We start from the raw sequence: 25,482 nt of genomic DNA, 5'->3' as shown, positions 1-25,482 counted from the left end.
TGACATTAACGACCAACATGACTCAACCATGAAATAATAAAACAACAGTAATTCCACATGTTCCCGGGCTCCATACATCGTAAAAGACATATTAAACTCTCTGAACCACAAGCAACAATCGATGTATACTACTTCTCATATCATCCCCGTACCGTATTCGTATCTGGATACGAGATCTGGATCCATCTACCAGCTACAGCAGTTACTGCCCCATCGGATGCTGTCTTCGAGGGTTAAAGCCTCCTGTAAAGGTTCAAGGATGCTGTAAGCAATGGGGACATGATTTTTTACTTACACTTCACTTACACTTCACCAAATTTTATTGTGAATAGAATTCTAACAAAATTGTCTTCTCATTGTCACGTGAAACAAAGTTTTATTTCTCTCTGAGCCGTGAACCTTGAACCTCAATCCCTTGGAAGCAGTTCTTCCAAGCTAAAGTGGGATGTCACAGCACATCCCATCCCACTTTAGCTTAGAAGAACTGCTTAAGGGATTGAGGTTCAAGGTTCACGGCTCAGAGAGAAATAAAACTTTGTTTCACATGACAATGAGAAGTAAGAAGATTATGTTGTTTAAAGATATCTTCAAGTAATGCAGCGAAACGCCCAGCACTCTAAAATAACGGTCAACACATTGTCAGCAAAACTAATATTTAAAATTTGAATTAAAGTTTACCCAACTGATCATATTCGACCGACTTGGTTTACGTTGGTTTGAAATTACCAAGAGGTTGAACTATTTTTGACCAATTATTGTTTGTATAGTATGTTGCCCATCATTTTAAGAAAGAACATAACCAAGAGAATACTTCCTTGACATATTATTTTGAGGAAGGATTTTGAACATCTTTTCAAATCTTGAAAAAGAACTGTTAAAGGGAAGATGATTTTCTGAGCTGGTGTATGAAATAAATAAGGCATTTGGAAAGAAGCGCTATCATTGATAGTATTAGCATAATGAAGGCATTGTCGATTAATGATTTCATATAACTAAAGTTTAAAAAAACATGAAAAAAATTCGTCTTCACTCACATATTCCTAAGATACTAAAATCATAGGAATTGTTGGTATTTCGACTCAGTTTCATATGAGAATGATACATTCCAGCATGGTATATTCCAGCTTTTGTAGTATGTTCCCGATAGGTATGGAACTGAGGCAAATCATGGTTCTATACCTACAAAAGGAGATATACATACCGCATCCATGCAATTTGAATATGAATATGACCGTTCAAGTGTGCCCTAGCTTATGAAATGATCAGTGTAATCACACACACAGGATATTTGCACTTGTCTGCATGACAATAATTGTAGACCCGTGAGAAGGTACTGAATTGCAGTCATCCAACATAACTGTCACATAAAGGTTAACATTATTAATTATCGTAATATTCGCTCGTGAATATCACATTTCGCTATAGTTCTTTGTAAACATGGTGAAAAGGGTAATGAATTCTTCCATCACGTGTGCGGTCCTTTCACTTGATATTCGGATGAGCTGTAGAAAATTACTTGAGTATATACTGACGTAAGAGCTGAAGACAGGAAGAGGAAACCAGACCAGGAAATAGGTGAGATATTTTATACTTTAATCTTTTGGGACGTGATGATGCATTGCCATGGGAAAATCATTCTTGATGACTTTTGATCTTTAGCGCTGTCAAAATACTTGCGAATCGTCCAAATGACTAATATATTAAAAGGTGCAGAGTCCTCGAGCGAGATCTTTAAAATTGCTATTCAAAACAATCTCTGAAATCGTTATTTTGAGCACTGTTTTCTTTGTATTTAGCCTGGACAACGACAGCCTTCGATGGGTTATATTTAATAAGCACCTCATTCTCTTTATATTATGCGTTTATAGCAACTGATTCGTTCTATTCATGATAATGGTACGATCAAAATAATCATTAATAATGATGATGATGCAGATGATAACTTATGATGCTGATGATGGTCTTATACTAATAATGATAATAATTTTATTTTTATATGGCGCTCATATTCTCTCGCTATTGACACTCAAGGGCCACAATGAAGAAGTGGACAACATATATCCCCACGTATGCAGACAATGAAATCGATAAATACATAGAAATTTAATAAGTTGACAAGATAATTTACACATTAAGTTATCTCTAAATTGAAAGTCAAAGTAACAAGAAAGCCTACAACAGTGATTCGTAAGGGTATTAATTTGTTGTGGAAGATGTCTGGTGACTGCAAGATTTGGTGTCCGATGGGAGCGAATTCCATGAACAAGGGGTTCCAACAGACTTCTTTGCTTGAACTTCCTGGAACTGTTTGACATTCTGTGACGAAGACCATGCAGGGCCGGTATTCAATTGAAAGTAATGATTTTTCAAGTATTTCACTTAGCATTTTACTTTAATGCTTTAACTCATTTCACATCGAAGTATTTTACTTTATCAAGCCAGACTGTAGTCGACCGACTGAGGTTTAAGCAAAATACATAACCAAAAATGTAATTAAATATCTATATGGATAAGGACTTTACTTAAGCAAAATACTGAGTAAAATACTTAAAATCATGGCTTAAGAATCGACTTGAATACCTGCCTAGGTCTTACATGATCTTTGCTCCTCCAGATAATGATATACTACTACTACTACTACTACTACTACTACTACTACTACTACTACTACTAATACTACTACTGCTACTACTACTATTATATGGATTAGTTTTAGGGATTTTCTCATTCTTCCTTCAATATGTAAACCTAACGGAAATTACCTCTTTCCTTCTGTTTCCATTTAGTGTTTGAGCTTGCCTTCCTCGAAGCAAATCGTAATGGTTGCACACAAGTCGCCTGCTGTTGCCATCTGAAACATTCTCCTGGGCATGTACATGTAGCTTTCATAGACTGACTTTAAGGTCGACCCTTCAAGGAACTGCAAGAATGTCTGGAAACATCGGCTTTCGAAAGCCTAAGCCCTCGCATTTGAAGCTTCCTTCTGGAAATCCATCTAAAAATAAACCCCGTACTCCTCCTCGCCCTGGCCAACGTCCATCCTTATCGAATCTCGATGCAGAGCCCAAAACCTATCGCTGTCCGGAGGACTTCCCTCGGAAACTCACCTTGGACCTCCCTCCTGACCAAAGGAAAACTGACATGCAACTGCTGCTGGGTGAGATGAAACTGCCCCAATGCGTCAAACTTAGCGAGTCTTTCGCCGTCCCTGGATGCTGCACGGCACTGAATGAAGGAGATGTTTTCCTCTTGCATTTCATCTATGACAATCCGACTGTTCATGCCACCTGGGCAAAAGGGAAGAAGCTACGACTGCCAATTTATGCCCAACAGAAATATGAACTACTGCCACTTGGTGAGTGTTTAAAAAACCCATGAAGTTACTAATATAATAGTTTAGATTAAAACTTAAAACTTTATTTAATTTTAACTATGATGATATTGAGAGTGATTGTATATAGGAGTAATGATAGTAATAACAAAATATAAACAACAGCAAAACATGATAATTATGATGAAAATGATGGCAGTGATTGTGTACATGATAATAAACTGACAAAAATTTACGTTATTAGTATTTTAGTTCTTGTTTGGCTTTCATGTTACGTTAAGTGATGTTGCTTTAAGATTTATTTCTTAATGCTGATTATTATTTAATTATTTGCCGCATACAGCAGATAAGCTCTTAGAAGGCCAGGTGCAAAGCTTGCAAGAGTGTGTGATTTTGCTTATGCTCTCCATCTAACATGGTCAAACCGTACACATATTCACTATCCACAGACTTTATTTACGTATGTATATGTAATATATACATATCACACACTCTCACAAACACACCCTTATATACAGTTGAGGCCAAAAGTGTTTCTTTGTTAAACATCGTAAAATTTACTATCTTCCGAAAGATGACGAATTTGGTATCAAATAGAAAGCGTTTTAAGCCCTTTCAGAGGATTGGGATGCTGTTGGGATTAAAGAATATTTCAGGTGGAATTTTGTTTGGAGAAAAAAAGTAATATTCGTGCCAAATGTATTCTATTTTTTTTTATTTATTTTAAAACATCGTTTCATAGAAATATATGAATGCCAAATATCTAGAACAACTGTAATCTTACAGGAAATTGGTACATGAGATATGAAACATTCTAAATTTCCTTTATTGAAAACATTTTAACTTTTTATTTTCGAAATTAGGCCTGTTCTAGTAAATTGCAGAAAATTTATTAATCAAACAATTTACAGAAAAAATTGTTTTTTTGTTTGTAAAACTTTTGTTTTTTTAACAGGTCAGTAGTGTAGTAGTAGTAGTAGTGTATCTGAAATAAAATATTGTTTGTAGAATAGTTATATATACAGTACATTCAGTTCTAGAATAGTAACTACCTCCAAACGGTATTAAAGTAAACAACCTTCTCAACTATATCATGAAGGATATCCATATATACACTAATCGCGGAGGCAGATAACATCATACGTAATTATCATACGAATACTAATAATAACGATAATCGGAATTATAACAACAGTTATATCAATAAAAGATGACAATGAAAGTCAGGTAATTTTTTTCTTTATAAATCCATCTTACAGGTTTTGTATGATATTAAAAACATAATTTTCTTCACTAGGATTTGATGATAATGGCCTAGTTTACCTATTTCCACTTTTTTTCTGAAAGGGACATTTAAACCTCTTTCTTCCTGTGTCTATCTAGTCATTTACTCTGCCACTGCTTTCTAAATCATTCATTTTTCCTGGTCATGTGTTCCCTTACCTTAGTACATTCATTGAAGATTCAATTGAATATTATCAAATTTCATTTCTATTCAATTGCGTCTAGACATGTAAATTCAAAAGACCACCAGCTGAATGCGTGCAGCATGCAAACCTGTTTGTATAGATTGACCTAGGTGAAATACGTGCTGCAAAAAGAAATTAGGTAAACCAAAATGTGATTAACAAATAGTTCAACTGTAAATATTAATTGAGTTTAGGTGACATTGTTGTCAGGAATTCATACGTCATTAATACTGACTAAATAAGTAGAATAACCTCTTACGAATATCGTTTGCAAAGACAAAAATGTTATCTCCTGTCAACTTAAAGGACAAGTCCACCCCAACAAAAAGTTGATTTGAATAAAAAGAGAAAAATCCAATAAGCATAACACCGAAAATCTCATCAAAATCGGATGTAAAATAAGAAAGTGACATTTTAAAGTTTCGCTTAATTTCACAAAACAGTAATATGCACATTTTGGTCGGTATGCAAATGAGGAGACTGATGATGTCATCCACTCACTATTTCTTTTGTATTTTATTACATGAAATATTCATATTTTCCCCTCATTGTCAAGTGAAACAACGATTAATTCCTCCCTGAACATGTGGAATTAGCATTGTTTAATACTATATGGTTTAGTCAAATCGGTCCTTACTGTCAAATCTGTAAAAAAATAAATATTGTATAATTCAAACATTAAAAAAAAGAGAAATAGTGAGTGATGGACATCATCGACTGACTCATCTGCATGTCACTAAGTTGTGCATATCACTATTTTGTGGAAAAATAAGCAAAAGTTTAAGATGTCATAACTTTCTTATTTTACATCGGATTTTGATGAAATTTTTAGCGATATGCCAGTTAGATTTATCTCTATGTATTCAAATCAACATTTTTTTTCTGGGGTGGACTTGACCTTTAATGGGTAGTATTCTGATAATAAAAGCTAGGCTTAGCCCTAGTCTAAACTCAAATTCTAAACCACAATTTTATGGAATGCTGGGCTTTGTGATATTTTATTCTATATTATGGCAATCATAATTTACCAATTAACTCATTAAAATTATTAATATTTTTCTATTTTCCTCTTCTTCCTATTTCACAACTCAATTATTTTTTTATAACTTATTGCAGCAGGGTCAATTGATGAATGTGTTGACGATTGGCACTCCATATATGTGTGATCTTTAACTATTCGTTTCATTTTATTCATTTCATTTCATGGTTTATTTATTTCCAGTAAAACAGTCATACACATACTGCAGCTAGAAAGCTGAAATGTATGTATTTACAAAGGTATAACAATTGCACATGTAGCATAAAACAATAATGTAATAATGATAAAACTAAATGGTACATTAAGAAAAATCCAGTATACAATGAAATTGTAATGAAAATATACACTTTACGAGTTATTAAGGGGGATTAATAAAATACGGTATTGCATTGTGTTTAAAACGAGAGGTCCTGCGTTTGTATTGCATATACTTTTGATTATTGCCTAAAGTCATGTTAACAACGCTCCTTTCCGGTTACCAGCTTTTACAATATGGATTTTTGCTTACAGATACTGCAAAGTCAGAGCATAATTGTTCACGTCTATCTTTTAGTGTATCCAGTTTGCATCGTTTTAAAGCATCTTCATAAGTTGAATAACTTTGACCTAAGACAATTTTACAAACTCTTTTCTGGATTCTTTCTAGTTTCTGTACATGGTCTAAAGGTAAACTTCCTTTAACACAGGCGCACAATATTCTTAAAAAGGGCGGATGTATCCGACATATATTTGTATTAAGTCAGAAATGGTAATTTATATTTTTCACTAATCTAAACATATAGAGCTTTTTATTGCACTTTTTTAACATTTAATTTATATGGAAATCTTATTTTAAATTATGTTGGATATAAAATCTTAAAATCTTTAAAGTATCAACATAAGGCAGTTCTGATTTGCCGATATGCAAAGACTCACAAAAGGGTGCATTTTTCACAAATGTTATATTCATTGCCATGCACGTACTAGGATTTAGTGTCATATGATTACTGTCTGTCCATTCTAATAAATCATCTAATACATTTTTTATATTGATAATTTTTGTAAGTTTCTGTTTTCGAGTAACGTGAGATCATCAACGTATTTGAAACGAGGCAGCAATTGTTCTTGACAAACATCGTAATTTCGTGCCTTGGGGCACTCCGGCGTGGGTGGTTACATATTCTGAAAAGTTATTCTGATATTTTACACACTGAGATCTTTGTTCTAAAAAAACTAATGATCCAATCAATAATAAACGGTCTAACTCTAAAATTAATTAATTTTTAAAGTAAAATATTTTGGTCCAACTTGTCAAACACTTTGGAAAAATCAGTAAAAATAATAGTTGATATAATTTTGGGTTTCTCACAATTTTCTAAAATACTGTGTAATAATTTGATGAGATAATGCGATGATGATAATCCAGGAATGTTGCCATATTGGTTTAAATCAATACATTGAGAAACATCTTCCAAAAGCCATTTAACAATAAAGGATTCTGCTATTTTACAGAGACGGCTTGTTAGAGAGAATGGGCGTAGTTGAGTAATAGTAGGGGGTTGTGACTTTGTGAGAGGAACAATTCGACTTTTTTTCCCACTGCCCTGGTACAATATCTAAATTAAAAGATGCATTTAAGATATCTGTTACAGGTTTACTACATTCATAAGCAATTTCTTGTAAAATTCGAGGTGGAAGGTCTTCCTTCAAACCTGCTTTGTTGCTCTTCATCTTTCGAAGGGCATTGTATACTTCATATTTTTGAACTCCTGGGCATTTTGAATTTGAAGGCAAGTATGCAGGCAATCTCTTCTTGTCAAGAGGTTCTAGATCCTTAGTTACTGATATAAATTGTTCATTGATATCATCAGCTATTTTTATATAACATTTTAGGGTCCTTATCTGAAATACCTTCTGCATTTATAACTGGGGTGTTTACCTGGCCTTTACTTATTATCTTAATTTGTTTATACCAAGCACCTGGGTTTGTAGTTTTTAGATGTGATACACGAGTATTATAATAACATTTTTCTATAACTTATCATTCTATTTATTTTATTTCGTAAACGTCGAAAAAGCGTTTTATTTTTTGTTTGAAAGGTCCTTGCCCTTTGAATAAACATATCGTTTATTTCTGGAGTCATCCATTCCTTATCATTGTCATTTAGTTCTATTTCTTTGGTAGGTAAAAAATCATTCAATTTAGATAATACAGAATTAGAAAACAAGGGTCTGATGATTGTAACACGTCACTTCAAGAATTTTGTGTGACCCACTGACCAAATAATCGTAATCTACTATCAGGAATAGGACGTAAAATTCTTTTTTTAACTTCCTTGTTGAACGGGTTATAGATGGCAAATGTGGTAATAAAATACAATTATGATCACTTCTACCAAGGATTGATAGTGTAGTCTCTGGTAAGAAAAACTTTTCACAATTTGTAATAATTTTATCTAGTATATTATCCTCTCTAGTTGGCATATTTACAATTTGATTAAAATTTTCAAGATTGATTAATACTCTGAACATCTAGGTCATTCATAACACCTACTATAAATATACCACAAATAGTATAGACAAGATCAATATGGGGAGAATTTGAGTTCAAGAAGCATTTTGGGTTAAAAGTTGGTAACCGGTCAATTTCACCTAATTTGAATGTGCTGAATCTGATAAGACCGGTTCCCAAGCCAATTTTTCATGTTTTGACCACCTAATTTGCATAAACAAAATAGCTGCCAAATTGACTATTTATAATCTTATTTTTACAATATTTTATAATATTCGCTTTCACCGATATGGATACTGCAAATCCTGCATACATAACAATGTACCATTCAGGAAAATTTGCTATTTCTGTTGCTGCTAATTAATTATGCAAATCTATGCATATTTTGCAAAAATGTGCTATAATTTGATAATTACACCTCAAAAAATTATTATTCTGGGTACAAATATAATTTGTATCATTATGATAACTATTTGGCCCTAAATATAATATTTAAGTCAATTTTTATATGGTTTTATTATTCTTTGATTTTTTTATGTTCTTGTATTTTTTGCCACTTTCTTTGTATATGATTGATATGAGATCTTGAAAACACTAGTATCAATGGCAGACAAATATCAAGCTTCAATCATTGAATCATTCGATAAACTTCTTTTACCACAACTGTTAATTGTACTCAGAAACAAATACACACACATGCTCCCACACCCACACCTGTATATAGAAAGTAATATACTTGCAAGGTATATTATACATGCCCAATATAAAACACATTGATGCTGATCCTATAATCATGACAATTACCAAATTCAATGAACCCGTCAGAAAAGAAAGGTTTAGAAGTTAGAAAACCTGTAATCATGCTGGAATAAGATTTCTTGAAATATTTATATTAAAATTTCTTCTATATCCTTTATGATTAGATAACAGACCCAATAATCAATGATTTTTTCAGTGTAGTTTATCAATCGGATTAAAGTATCAGTACATTGTTGACATCTTTGTAGCAAAATTATATATTTGATTCGTCTCCATCAGAACGGCAATCGTTACAGTTAACAAAAGAATTTGTAATAAAGGCAAAGGGTCTGTATTACCGGATCAGTTACTCTTTTTTTAATCATTACCGATATATTTATTTCCTCTGAGTCAACCATCAAAGTAATAACTGAAAACCACAGCTTCTTTCCAATCCTTGCCATTGAAGATTCTTTGCCAAACGATACTGAATACAGAAGAGGAAATGATAAAAAATAGGGGCTAAACACAGATTAGCTCTATGGTAAAAACATGGGCAAAACAAAAAGGTTTCCAGCTGCCCAGTCACTGCCCAATGCAGAACAAATTTTCACACTGCGTTCTATGGTTGAAAAGTGCTATATAGGGATGCCTGATGAAGGTAAACCAGCATGGAGACAGTTTGCAGAAGTCCAGTCTAGGGGTTATCTGGTCATGGATGATATTTTCCGCACCACCTCATGTACGACAGTGTCTGATCTCAGTAATTCTGTGAAGCTGGTAATATGCAGATTGGCAGACATGTGATGTGAGTTTCTTCATGCTCATTGTTCTATCAAAGACTACGCCAAGATATCATTACTGGAGATATATAGCTTCCTCACCTATTAACACAGGAGTTGTAGTCATAATACTTACGCATATGGAGATGACAGAACAAGTTACTTCGCTTTTAATCGTTAAGCTTCAAGAAGTTGACCTTCATCCAACATCGAATCCTCAGTGGCAGCACCAACAACAGCAGCTGCACGAACCTCTGTATCTTTAACTTTTGGATCAAAAGTGAGGTATACAGCTGGATGTCACCAGCATAGAAGTGTACACCAAGACCAAGTTGCCACATTATAGAGCCAAGAGGAGTGATGTACAGTTTGAAGAACAAGGGACCAAGGACAGACCCCCAAGGAACTCCATAGCAAAGAATAGTAACAGGAGACTACATTTCAGTGATGAATACAGCTTGTCCTCCTGTTGGCAAGGTAAAGGGAAAGCCATTGGATTGCAGAATCATCAATTCCAAAACAGACTGTCAGTCTCCCAAGAAGAATGACATGTTCAGTGGTACCAAAACCGGTTGACAAGTCAAACATAACTTAGGCAACTGCTTTCTTCATAGAAAGAGATCTCCTGGCTCTACAAAGAAATTCTTGACCTAGACTTTGATGGTGATATCTCAGACTCGCATGCAGCCTATCAGAGCTGGGTCAGCTATTGGATGCTGTTGGGTATAATACCGATCAAAAGAAGTGGATTAATAATAACCTACATGAACACCAAACATGTCAGGAACCCACCATCCTCTGAAAGATATCTTCGTTATCAATTAGAAATAATCTTATGAAGATGTGAATATGTGTGAATATTAGAAGTTCGATAAATGGCCAAGGGACATTACACAATTCACTGCGGTATTGAAAGTTGCACTCCCAGCATTTTAACACCTGAAACAAGATCTGGTCAGACAGCAGATTCTCTCTCAAGACAAATGTTTAGGTTTTCTCTATGGATCTGTGACATAAGAATCGGACATATCTCAAGAACACAAACACGATGACTTCGATACCAACTGCCTCCGCAGAACACTTGTGCTAAATTGATTTGATTTCAACAATTTTATGATATGAGGCTGCCCTATCAATCAAGCCATCCAATGGAACACCAGCTCGATGATAACTGACATTGATCATTCAACACCCCGAAGGTGTATCAAGCTGGGGGAAGCCGGATGCCTCTAAGTTGGATGAAGCGGCAATCCTTGATAGGACAGGTGCAGTACTGCATTGGAAAATATTTATTTTGGAGATGCACATGTAATCAGTTAATGAAGTCCAATTATAAAAATTTGTTATTGAAAGGACATGCAGTGACTTATTCGTTGTGGATCTTTAGAACACCATAGTCTGGCTTTTAAATCATTTAAAACGGTCTAATTGATAGGCAAAATGAGACATTAGATGGTTTATAAATATGTGGGTTCAGTTCTGAGAATTTCTTTTTTCAAAATTGGAACAATTTGACAAGCATAATGGAGAACACATAAGACATTTCCTTTTCGGCAGACTGTTTTCACTTCATTAATTGCTAATGAAAAGCACACTGAATATATATATATATAAAGTGCGTCCCAGAATAAACGAAACCGAGATTTAGCGATCATTTATCATAACTTAATCATAAATAGAATAGACAAATAACCTACCAATTTAAAGCTTAGAATCTCCTCTTTCATCTGATATTACTTAGGTTATTTCTTATTCACGCATGAGTGAGCAAAAACAATTTGAAGAAAGGATACCAAAAACTCATTTGGCGGGGGGTATCTGGGTTTCAAAAAGAAAACCACATTTCTGAAAAGTTCAATATCTGCTCTTTTATTTGGCTTCAATTTCAATAATTTCATAAAATGAAGAGGTTCTCCAGGCTGGCTTTCAAACTCACTCGACACTCCGTTTTGTTGACGATCAGCCATGCATTAAATCTTTTGTTCACTATGCGAAAGCTTCTGTGGGAAACCGGTGAAAACACGTTTATCTCATGAAATTATGGAAATACAAGCCTTATTTCAAATGACCAGAACTTTTTTATTTCTTGACCATTTTCTGTAATTGAGGTACCAAATTAAAGAGCAGATATTGAACTTTTCAGAAATGTGGTTTTCTTTTTGAAACCCAGATACCCCCCCCCCCGCCAAATGAGTTTTTGGTATCCTTTCTTCAAATTGTTTTTGCTCACTCATGCGTGAATAAGAAATAACCTAAGTAATATCAGATAAAAGAGGAGATTCCAAGCTTTAAATTGGTAGGTCATTTGTCTATTCTATTTACGATTAAGTTATGATAAATGATCGCTAAACCTCGGTTTCGTTTATTCTGGGACGCACTGTATACATGTATGTCTAATGAGATTCTGTTGGTCGGGGAACATAACTACTCCAAAGGATATTAAATGCGACTGATTGACTATTAGGAGTTGAGATTTACAGTACTGTCATGATTCAAATTTAATAATCCATCATCTAAAACTGTAAATACGAATGAATTGATTGATATCATAATTCAAAAAACATTTTATATTAAAATTTAAGCAATTAATAGTGACATTCGCTTGAATACAGATAGGTTCATGAAATTCGTTGGATCGCCACCAGTGTGCTTTTAAAATGCGAAGGCCCTCCCTGCAGGAATTTACCTTTGTATGCAGATGTGAGTGTGGGAGTCGGTGCATCTGTTAAGCCCATGGATATATACGAATACATGTAAAAATCATTGAAACTTATTATTTTCTGCCATTGATAATCAATACTTTGACAGATCCCATGACAAAACATGCACGAAACAAAAGGTACAAAATACAAAGAAATACATAAAATAAAAAAAAATAAAATACATTAATATTCACTGTGGTATTATATTCTAAGGGGCGTACAATTATTCAGAATGATGCAAATACTATTTCTACCCAAAATATAAACATTTGAGCTGAAATTATCAAATTAAAGCATAATGATCCAAAATATGCATAAATCTGCATAATTAATTAGCCGGAAACAAAAATAACAATTTTTCCCAAAGATATACGTATGTATGCAGGTTTTTGCAGTATTCATGTCTGTGAAAGCATATATAAGTAAAGAACATTGTCAAAATAATATTCTGAATTATCAATTTTGCAGCCATCATGTTTATTCAAATTAGGTGGTCAAAACATGAGAAATTAGCTTGGGAACCGATCCTATCAGATTCAGCATATTTCAATTATGTGAAATAGTCCGGTTCCCAACTTTTACCCCAAAATGCTTTTTAAAGTTTATACAGGCCTCTTTTTCCAGAATGGCTCTAGTCTAGTAAGGGAAATCTGGAATGTTGCAATTGAGTTTGAATAATATTGAATGTGGTTGCCTAAATATTTCAACCTAAGTTTTCGTTTCATCAATGAGGGTTGAGTAAAGTGTGAATACTTAGCAGATGTAGAGTTAGTGACACCACAATGAAATGTATTCCATTCACACCCAAGCAGGGTAAATAAAAGAAGCACACCAATGATCCATTTCAATACCATGATGTAAGTACAGCTGTTAATGTCATTTGCATCAATTTACTGAAAAGAAAAGTTTCCATAGATATTATCTGTAATCCATCACCATGGAAAAGTCTTGACACTAACTGCCTGTAGTTTTTGCAATATGTTGTGCATGTAGACCTGCATCAGGTTCTTCAGCATCCTTAGTCAGCATATTCATTCTCGAATTCCCCGCACAAACCCAGCAAAACAACTCCCCAAAGTTTGTCCACAAGATGCTAGAAGGTCTAATGAAACAATGTTTGCAATAGAAAAAGCACAATGTATAAAGATCCAGGTAAAATCCAGCAATTCGCAGAGAGCTGTGTGTTATGGGCAACCACCAAGGTGCACACCATTAAAAAAACCCATGGTTGTCAAAATACAACCAAAACTACTAGTAGTAGTAGTAGTATTTCCGTATTAAAAGCAGAATTATATACATGATATACAATGAAATACGGTGGATAGCCCACATTCAGCGTGGCTGGCACAGCCACGCTGGTCTTCTGTGGGGTCCAAAACATTTAACATTAACATATAGGTTAGACAAAATAAAAGCAGATTAGAAAAACAGATGTACAGAAGATAAAAGAAAATAGTGACGAACATAATTGATTAAAATTACAAATATCAACAGTAAACATAATTAGAAAAACACCGCAAAAAGAAAAAACAAAAACAAAAATGAAGGGGTGCAATCCTAACAGGGAATGGGGGAGGGGGGGGGGGGGTACCGGAGTCCATGTGGCTACAGATCAACAATCTTAGATTTGAAAATATTTATACTAGGGGATGATTTAATGTGAGGGGGAAGGGAATTATAAGCCATGGCCATGAAGGATCTTTTGAGGTAATTTGTTCTTGGTTTTGGTAATTTTAATTTGATACGTATGTGTTACTAACTTAAATCATTTCCTAAATATTTTGGAGATAGATTATACATGAGAATAAGGGAATGATCTCTTCTTCTGTTGTCCAAAAATTGCCAATTAAGTGTATTATGCATTTCCAAAATTGATATATGAGATTCGGGTTTAATCTGGAGTATAATACGACCTGCTCTGTTTTGTAGTTTTTGGAGGCGGTCTGTGTATTTCAAACAGATGCATCGTAAACAACATCACGATAATCAAAGTAGGGGAGGATCAATATACTATGTATTTCAGAATCGATTCACTTAGGGATCGCCGCAATCTTCCCAGAAAGCCGATTAATTGACCTATTTTTTGCAACATGTTATCTATATGCCAATTAAAACTCAAATAATCATCAACTATGATGCCTAGGTATTTGACATGATGAACTTATTCTAATAGGGTAATATTTAAGGAAACATGAAGGACATTTGGTTTAGAAATCATATTCTTGCTTCCAATGAGCATACAGGCCGTTTTTTGAAAGTTAACACTTAACTTGGCACATCCATTGGTACATATTTTCTAAATCTGAGTTCAGGGCCTCTTTGATTCTTTCAATGGAGGGGTGTGAAAAATACAAAAACGGTGCCATCCGCATACAATTGGATATGACATGTATTAATACATTTCACTAAATCATTGACATAATAATGTAAAGAGCAGTGGCCCAAGGAGTGATCCCTGGGGCACACCGCAGTTAATAACTGATTCATTAGAGAGTTCCGAATTAATAAGAGTCCTACAAATCCGGTTAGACATGTAACTTCGAAACCACAAGAATGGTGTGCCAGAAATACCTAAGTTATTCATTTTTTCATACGAATATCACAATTCACGGTGTCGAATGCTTTTTTAAATCGACGAAGACGGCCCCAATGTAATATTTCAGATCGACTGAGTGAAACCAAGGAGGTTTCAAATGAGATGGAGTAACAGCAAATAAAATCTCTTTGAACGAGGTGAAAAGCCGCCAGCAGATAGTATGTCAGGCATGCACTTTGCTTAACACCTCTTGCAATTGTGAAGACAAATGATTCCCGCATGACTCCGCAGCTATAGGTCATACAAAAAGGGAAATATGCTTTTGTGATGATAATTACTTTTCCGCGCATCTTGGTCTGGTTATATTGTAGTACATAATTCGGAGGCATGCGATATGCAATATGTCCTGAAATATGACTCAAATTTGCTCGACTGGGCATGTGCGGGCACTCATCTGGCATATACAGTAATATACAACAATATTCTACAGACCACATTTGAAATTTTCTTTCGCCGCAAACGATCGGAAAACTGTTAAAATCTGGTTTCAGTAAAGATCGAATTCTTTCTTTTTTCACTAATTACAGGTAAATTGATATAATCTGGGCAAATATCTCGTCGTAATAGTGCTTGGTTATTAATGTTTTGTCATGCATTCAAATTTCAGTTTGTTTATTAATATCAAAGATGGAAAATTGATACAAATGGATATTCGTAAAATTTCACCCCTCTGCTTTCTTCACTGAAACTGTCGGCTTCGAAGGCGGACATCAAAAGGTCCTTATTGCCGTTCGTTCTTTCTTTTGTGCTTCTTTACAAATGAACAGCTGCTTGAATAAATTTGTTGCCTGTTGGAACTCCAGTCATAGAATCTTCTTGGTGAAACCAGTCATCTGTTACCTTTAGGAGAGTGGTAACTTACCACTCTCCTAAAGGTAACAGATGACTGGTTGAATGGTTGAGTGCCGTGGCCGAAACCCGGATTGGGCAAGTGTCAAAATATCATTCTTTCGCAAAAAATCTAAAACTTACCGTTGGATAACCCTTTCCAGTATTTTAGATACGCAGGGCAAAATTGAGAATTTTTATCGCCACCTTTGTGAATCGGGATAATCTTGGCTTCTTTCTATTGTTGCAGAAATAAACCTTTTGACAAATATAGATTAATCAACTTAGAAATACTCAATGATATCTCTATAGAGCATGCATTCAAAACACAGAAAGATATCTTATCAACACCGACAGACTTTAAGACTTAAAATCATAAGAAATCTTAAAAACACTAAGTTAGTGTTTTTAAGATTTCTCATGATTTTTAAGACATCATGTTCGTTCACCTTAGTAAATGCAAAAGTCTCATTTGTATGATTATCATTTTCTGTATGCATGGTATGGGGTTTCATATCGGGTATTTTACTTGCTAATTGTCTCCCTACATTTGTAAAGTAAGTGTTGAATAGGTTAGCAGTTTCAGTATTACAATCCGAGTTAGACGAAACTGTAGGTATTTCACTTTTTATTCGGAATAATGGAATTTAAGGTTTTCCAAGTCTGTTTTGGGTTTACCTTAAAATTTGTAAATTTATAAGAGTAATACCGTTTCTTTGATTTCCTTACTTCATTTGTTACCTTATTTCGTAATATTCTGTACTCGCACATAAGTTTTTCATATTTCAGTTTGCAAGCCTTTCTTTTAAGTTTGTCACGTTTTTTCATGAGTTTACAAATATTTGCATTCATCCAAGGGGAACCCTTTGTAATTATTCCTTTTGAACGATTTGGCATGTGTTCGTCAACAACTTGTAAAAAAACATTTTGCCATAATTCGACAGCATCATCAACTGAATTACATTGATCATTACTTTCCCAATTCTGGTTACGAATATCATTCCTAAAGTCATCACTAGCAAATGTTTGTCGTAATTATACATGCATCTTTCTGGATCCATGCCCTTTGTGTGTATTCATGAATGCCAATGAGAAAATACCACAGGAAAAATGATGTTCCCTTTTAACATTATTTATACGTGTGTGTTTATGTCAAGGCCGCAAAGGGAGGGTGGGTGTGGATGTGTGTATGTGTGTGTTGTTATGCAAGGACAGATCTTCAGGTGTCAAGCAGTAGTGCCCCAAAAGACTGTAAACATACGTCATCAGTGGGAGGGGGATAAGAGTAGCTAGCCTGTGGAAATATTTGTCTACCTGCGAATTAATTTATAATGGTGGTACACTATTTAGACATAAATTATCTATCGGAAATATCTTTTTATGTGAATGACCTGTGTAGCTTTAGCCCGTACACACAAACAGTTCCAAAACTGGAAAGGTGCTTTACATTGTTTTTATCAAAGGCAAAATAACTTTACTCGAAGTTATAGAAAATGTACCAATATTTGATGCTTTGTTTCAGATCCGAGGCTAGACGATATGTCGTATTACGGAACAGAAGAGCTGATGAACGCTGATCCACTTCCTGCTGCAGTCCGTGTTGTGGAAGCGCATTGCTCTATCAGGAAAGATGAAGATCAAGAAGCTGACGAAATCCTCGATCTTATTGGATTCGAAGAAGATGAAGAAAGAGGCAGGGTATGTTTATGACCAAACAAATATCACTTCCATTGCGGCATCGCCCTTTATACTTCCGGTGGAGGACCCCGCTGGGTAAATAAAATATCCTTTCGGTGACTATCGGCCCCCTCAAAATTTTTTGTGTCCAATTCGGATCCGTGCCTGATATCACAGTTGATTTACCCCTCTCCCACGAGAAGTCGCGCTAAGCATGCTAAGAGTAACTTAGATTAGTAACTTAGTTACTTAGTGTGGAGCGTTATCGCCCAGTGGATTAGTCTTCGGACTTTGAAACAGAGGGTCGTGGGTTCGAATCCCAGCCATGGCGTAATTTCCTTCGGCAAGAAATTTATCCACATTGTGCTGCACTCGACCCAGGTGAGGTAAATAGGTACCTGGCAGGAATTTATTCCTTGAAATGCCAACGCGCTGTAAAAGGCTGTGAGGCTAAAGTCAGGGTAATAATATCCAATTAAGCACATAGGGACGCATTTGGCAGTAATATGCGCTATATAAGCATGTTGGTATTATTATTATTAGATTATTGTACAGGTACCTTGTTGGAGGACAATGGAGGTGATATTGGATTTCGATGAATCAGAATAGGATAAAAATCAATGTAACGATGGGTAGTTCCTGGTATTGATAAAGAATATGTCAACCCAACGGATGATTGAGACTTGAGTCGGGGATGATTATCGATGTACTCCTATGCCAAAATGCTTTACTTTTTATGAAATCGCCAATATACATGAAATTTCATCGGTAATGTTTATACATCATTTGAAATTAGATATTGATTATTTTATTCACGTATATGTGCCTTGTGCTGTGGTATAAATAAGACTGCCAATGCGTTGCTTTCTATCAACTCAATATTGTTTCAAAAACAAAGGATTAGGCCCTCATCAATTAAAAATTTCCTTTTGTTTCGTGTTGCTTGTGTTGGGGAGATTACATAAATGTTGGCATCTTAGAATACACTGTCGTATGATGCGTAAGCCGGGAAAGGCACTTGTTGTTTCAGCGCAAACATTTGTATTCTCCCACATTTGCACAAATAACATAATGGCTGCAGGAAATGTGTCACGCCCCCAACTTATGTAGCTTCAACGTGGCTTTCTATATTTTCCCCTTTATAGCTTCTGGTTGGTATGTCTGGTTCATCACCGTTCAAATACTCGACAGACTTGACAACAAGCAGGTACACTACCATGTTGTCTCCTGACTACCTTCGAATGTCTGAGATTGTTGAACGCAAGTTCCCTCAGGTAATGTGCCCATCGGATTCTGATCTGTATAAAGTCAATGTGTGCCATTGTCAACGATTAAAAGCACACCCTGACGCACACGCACATCCCACCTCACACACACACACTCATTCTCTAACACATAAGACACACTTTCACGCCATTCACCTCATCTAAAGGCCTCCGCCTACCTTACGACTGGTCCACGACCCGATTTTTTTTTTTACAAATTGAAGTTTGCTTATTTTCGGAAAATGTGAATGAAAAGTATCCATTTATTTGAAATTCAAATTAACTGTTAAAATACAGATAATAACAGATATATACAGATATAATTCTGTATGATTGCAAGTATTTATTTTGGTGTAAAGACCTAATTGTAGCCAATTTGACGATTACTATTACGTCATTACGACAAAATATAAAAGGATTCTAGCAGAGTCACACATTTGAACATAAGTATTCGGACGATGATCCTTTCAACAGTAAGATATTCTATGTCTCAATATTCACATCTTTTTTTTTACTACGTGCTATTCTAAAATCGGATCGCAGACCAATGGTAATGTGTTCGGTGGCTTTAACTGTCTTGCACATGTATGTGCATGATGTGCAATATTTAGTACAATTAATTACATTAATTGTAGGCTCAACATTCTCAGGTTGTACAATTAACCCCAACAAGCATGAGTCTCCATAGCAACACAGTTCAACATTCTGCTGTTCCTGAGGGTATAAGATATGACAGTTGATGTGTGCGTAAGGTGTGTGTGTGTTTATGTGAAAAGAGGCCACTATGTTTCAAAAGGCCTTGGTGTGTTCTGGGGAGGGTATGTTTTTATTGCCCGTCCGATATCCATGAAGAAATGGTTTAGGTCTATTTAGCTTATATTCATGGTTAAATAGAAGGTAAAAGTAAACCTACTTAATCAAAGCAATGAATAACAAAACAAACGGTGGATCATAAGTCAAAAATGAAACCTGGCGTGCCAAATGCGTTACAATGATTTGGTACTTACACCTATAGTAGACAATATGACTTAACACGCCCAGAAAACATTGTCGTTGTCAACGAATCACAACCACACTTTACCACCCCGTCCCCCCAAAATGCATGTAACTCGTTATGCATGTTTTGTATTCTATGGAAAAAAACACAATTTATTATTCTATTTATATCTTTGAAAAAAAAAGCTTTCAAATGTTAATGATATTTTTACTTCCAGAGAGTAAGGATTCCGGATGAGAAGAAAGACTTCAGAGAAAGAAACTTCAAAGAGGAAAAGGTCTTACTCCTAGACAGCTTTACCATTGACAAATGCGTGATAGCAACCCGTGCTCTCGACAACCAGATCTACAGCATCCCCGTGTCGGCACCCATGAAGATGAAACGTCTACCAATGGCTCCGAAGGACAATCACGCATTAGATATTCTACCAGCTTTATACCCTCTTGTGAATACAACCTGGGGTTTAGTGGACCCAACTCAAGAAACCCTGACGTCATCGATGATGGCCATTCCACAACCAACACAGGCAATCATCGACGCCTGGTTTACAAGCGAAGAAGGTACAAACAATCATTTTTTGAAAGATTGCTGCCACAGTCATACCTGCGTAGCCGATTCCAGACCGCCAAAATCTCTAACGTTATTACCAATTATCTACCATCGCATGGTTTGGAGTCGGTATCAATGGTGTGACTATAGAATTAATTCCATGAATGATCACGAAACTTTGCCTTTAGAATAATGCTTTATGACTCCATTTCCCACATGGGGAGAAATAAACAAGAGCTAGTTGAGTCGCTGTAATCCTGGAAGTAATTTAATGTTCACTTTTGTGACTATATTCGTTCAAAATTGATTTAAAAAAAATCCAATTTAAATTTGTTGTTACATATTTGTTTGTCCACAAAATCTTCCACGTTTTATATTCTGGGGCAATACTCAGATTTGTTAAATATTCATCGTGTACCTTCACATTTCAGGGAAACGAAAGGCATGCGAGGTAGCAGATCGGCGAGTTGATAACATGAAGGAAGAGCTCACTTCGGTGTACACCGAGATAAGAATACTCAAAGCATCCCTGGACTCCCATACGAGCTCGCCCCTAAGCAGCCCTTCAGATCAACCTCCACCACCGCGCCCACCAAGAACTCCAACTCAAAACCCCCCAAAGAAGTCAAGCAACTGCCTCCCCTGCCCAAGGAATCGCTGAAGGGCGCGCCGCCCAGGTTACCTCCTAGACCTCCAAACGTTAGCGCCCAGGAAGAGGAGTAAGTTAATTCCCATCTATTGTACCTTACATCAGAGAGATTAATGTAGTGTTCCAGATAGATGTAGTGGCGCAAAGTAGTGTTGGAATTATAAAATTGTTTTCATCACTTGCCTTTAAATTTCCGAATATTTGGGTATCAGATAACACCGCTTTTAAAGCCAGTCAAATTTGTGATCAACATTAGATATTCCTTTTTAGTGCTGAGGTAACCGGGAAGATTTAAATGATTCATTTTGCTAATTTTTCTGATCTTTTGCCCACAACACATTAATGGGGCAAAAACTTTATACATTAAGAATACGCTTGGCCGGTATTGTGAGCTTTATTTATCTGTGGCGTTATCTAAATAATCCTTTTACATTGGTCGATGGTTTCCTTTCTTTTTTCTTTTTGCCATGAAGAGTTTCAAGTTTTGATGATGTTCTTTTAATATACATACCGGCCTTCACTTTCTCTTTTGAGAGTAACGTGGGAAGGTTAGAAAGGTAAAGACTATGAATGGGGTTCTTGACAGATTACGAAGCAAACTCGTGAGTCACAGCGTCGAAACCGACTCCACACCGACCAAAATCCATAACCTTATTTTCATTGAAATGCCATGGATCAGTTTGCAGTTGGTTTCGTTGGTGTGACTGCACCCCACAGGCGCATACATTCGTAATTCCGAAGCTTCGTTATTCCGAAGGTTCGGATATTCCGAAGGTTCGTATTTCCGAAGGTCCGTATTTCCGAAGGTTCGTAATTCCGATGGTTCGTAACTCCAATGCTTCGTTAGTCCGAAAACGAAATGAGGTTCGTAATTCCGAAGGTTCGTTAGTCTGAAAACGAAGTAAGGTTCGTAATTCCGAAGTTTCGTTAATCCGAAAACGAAATGAGGTTCATAATTCCGAAGGTTCGTTAGTCCGAAAACTAAATGATTAACGAACCTTATTTCGTTTTCAGATTAACGAACCTTCGGAACAACGAACCTTATTTCGTTTTCGGATTCAGGAACCTTCGGAACATCAAACCTTATTCCGTTTTCTGATTATCGAACCTTCGAAATAACGCCACAAATGTTCGGATTAACGAACCCTTTTACGTTTTCGGATTAACGAACGTCGAGGTATAGGCAATTTATGTGTTTCGTAATTACGAACCTTCTGAATAAAGAACCTTCGGAATTACAAACCTTCGGAATTATGAAGTGTAACCCACCACAGGGGGTGCCTTGATGCTCACCTTTCTAATCAGAAGTCTCTTTTTGTTTGAGCAGGTACCAGACAGTGGAAGAAGCAACCAGTCCCATCCCTGCACAGTCGTCACAGAATATCAATGTAATGAACGAGGTTCGAGAAGTTTTGGCGAAGAAAGAGAGGGTAATATAGAATATATCAAGTATATCAAGTATATCAAATTTTCCAATATAATTTTCCCATAAAATGTAAACCCCTTATGATCCCTTGGTTTGTTATTATTTTTCTTCCGTTTTTATTGGTTTTCATAAAATAACAGTAACAAACAATATAGGCTGACAATAAGTTTAAGACTATTTAAACACATTGACATTAACAAGCTAAATTATCTCAAAATAACTTAATAATCAGCCACAAACATCCATCCTCACACCATACCACTCACACATACACAAACCCACACACACACACACACACACACGCACACGCACGTCTTCCCAATGTTAAAAGCTTGTATAAAGTTAAACTTTCTTCATACTTTCCTATGTTAAAAAGAGGACCCTCATTACTGCATAACATGTACAAATTAAAAGTAAAATAATTGAGCCAGGATAAATTTCCTTAAAACTGTATGCTCCATTTCCATTTTATTTTAGTTTAACCATTGAGATAAAAACCTCAAACCTCAGTTCTTTCTCCTGAAATTTGCATGAGTAAATGTAAAATTTCACATGCAAAAATAGAACAATAATACAAGAGTCATGTTTACTTCCCGTATGTACAACGAACAAATAATTGAATTTTGAGAATACTTATTCCCGGGAGATGTCAGAATTAGTATATATTTTATCTATCAAATTTTCCCAGAGAGGGACTACTTTATTACAGTTGCAAAATAAATAATCCAATGTTTCAGGTTATTCTGTTCTTCTTCTGTTATTTTAATTTTCTTCTTTTACTTCTTATTCTTCTTCTTCTCCTTCTATTCAACGAAAATTATGTTTCCCCTGCGAAGATGTGTCGGGGTGAGTGCATGAATGTCCCTCAATTCATTACAAAATTTTGCAATTTGCCCTCTTTTTTATACAATTCTCAGATCTCTTTCAACAACCAATAAAAGATTGTGTAAATCCCCTCCTCCTCCAATACATGTCAAATATACCTACAGGAAAATGTTCAAATAAATTATATTTGTCCAGTATGTAGTCTTATGGGTAATTTCACTCTGTAGGTTTGTTCTCTTGTTTTCATATTCATTGCAGGAGCTGCAGGAGAAAACCAAAGAACTAAATCAATTGAAGAAACAATATAAGGTCAGAGCCAATTTCTGGAAAATTTAACATTTTTAAAGTAGCGCTTTAATTCTTTAAGTAAATATTTACATAATGACTTTGGTGATTACACGACATGCATAATTTGTCAATATTATTTTCACATACTTGACTGGAGAATCTTTGAACTATTTTATCATATTAGATTTTCATTTCCGTCATTAATACACTGTTTCATAAACTTTAAGGTGAATATAAAACCCGTCAGTGATGATGCTAAAATTATGTTTGATGAGATCTAGCACATCTGATTCTGTTTTTTTAAAGGTAATTTGTCAGGTTACAGGCCTGTAAAATTGGGGCTCTTTAGGGTAAACTTAAAAAAAATATTATTATGACTGATGGCAAGATGAAGGTTCAAAAATCCTAATGGCAGAAAAATCGATTTTCCTATCCACCCCCCCCCCTCCCAAAAAAAATCACCAATTCAACATGCACTGTCATGTGTTTTTATCTTTACTTCAGATATTGAAAGAGGAAAACGCGAATTTGAAAGCGGCTTCCCAAGTTCCGGTGTATGACGACATTCCAGATATTATTCTGCCAAAGACAGGCGTTAGCGATGAAGAATATCTGGAACCAAATCTACCGCCACGGTCGCGCAGTTTGAAAAAGTACACCGTGGCGGAAGTGGGACTTTTTCTGCGGAAGCACGATCTTGGCAAATATGTCGATACCTTCCGATCAAATGGTGTCGATGGCAGATTACTAGTGTCCCTAGATGAAGAGCATTTGCTGGACTTACAAATGTCTCGACTTCACGCTCTCAAGTTGAAGCTTGAGATTGAAAACATGGAGTTACCCCCCTTGCCTCCATTATAGGGATTTTCGTCAACGCGCCTTTTTTATCATTAATATCAAAATATTAATCAAAATTTTCTTTGATGTTTAATTTTCAAACCTAGTTGGTAAAAACAACCAGTTTGCTCTAGGTGTATTCACTGTGTGAAACACAATGTAAAACAATATTCATATTTACAAGTGCACATTGTAAATTCTAACAAATGGACGTTTATTTAACATTCTTGACACAGTCTAAGGTCGTTATTTGAACGTTTTTAGAACGTCTGTTTTGGGAAAGTTTTCGTACTTTTTAAAAAGTTTGAAATAGACGTTTAGCACATGCTCTTTTAATGTTAAAATAAAAATACGAGAACAGCTGTTATAATTTATTACTTAGAAATATATGATATTAGGAAAACAAAACGACTGAATCAACTATGTACACTCTAAAACATATTGGGTAAAAATGCTCCATGAGGGTAATTATGTGTCCAACCAACATGGGGCATTTCTTTTGGGCATTATCGTTATCTAGTGTGATAAAAAATTTGCACATTCTAAAGTAATTGCTGCTTATTTTTTAACCTTACTGGACAATAATTATGCTTCCAGAATCGGGTACAATATACTGCCCCAAATTGATTGGACACATAATTACCCTCGTGCTGGTTAAAATTTTACCCAATATTCTTTTTACAGTGTACAGTGGAATTGAAAGGTAATTTACTATTCCAGCCAAGATAGAGATGGTTAAAATATTTGTGTATATAAATCATGATATGTTTACATTGTTCTAGCAGGTCTAGTGCATCTTGTAAACTAGAATGTAACGTAAAACTTCCAAGAACACTTAGATACAAAAATCAGGAAAATAACACAAAATAAATCTTAAGAAAAAAAGGAGAGAGGATGGTTTCTAAAGAAGTGTGAAACCATATGTAGGGGAAGGCGGGTTAAGTTGTGACACTTTTTGCATTTTGCATGTTAGAATTGATGTGAATAATAACA

General features: G+C 35.4%; 1 pseudogene; it reads left to right on the top strand.

Moving 5' to 3' along the window:
- Positions 1-1,279: 1,279 nt before the first annotated feature.
- On the top strand, positions 1,280-25,482 carry LOC121411698 (annotated as a pseudogene).

Source organism: Lytechinus variegatus, chromosome 3, assembly GCF_018143015.1.
Source record: "Lytechinus variegatus isolate NC3 chromosome 3, Lvar_3.0, whole genome shotgun sequence".
Classification (NCBI taxonomy): Eukaryota; Metazoa; Echinodermata; class Echinoidea; order Temnopleuroida; family Toxopneustidae; genus Lytechinus; species Lytechinus variegatus.
The sequence above is the reverse complement of the archived record's forward strand: the minus strand, read 5'-3'. Positions and strand labels throughout refer to the sequence as shown.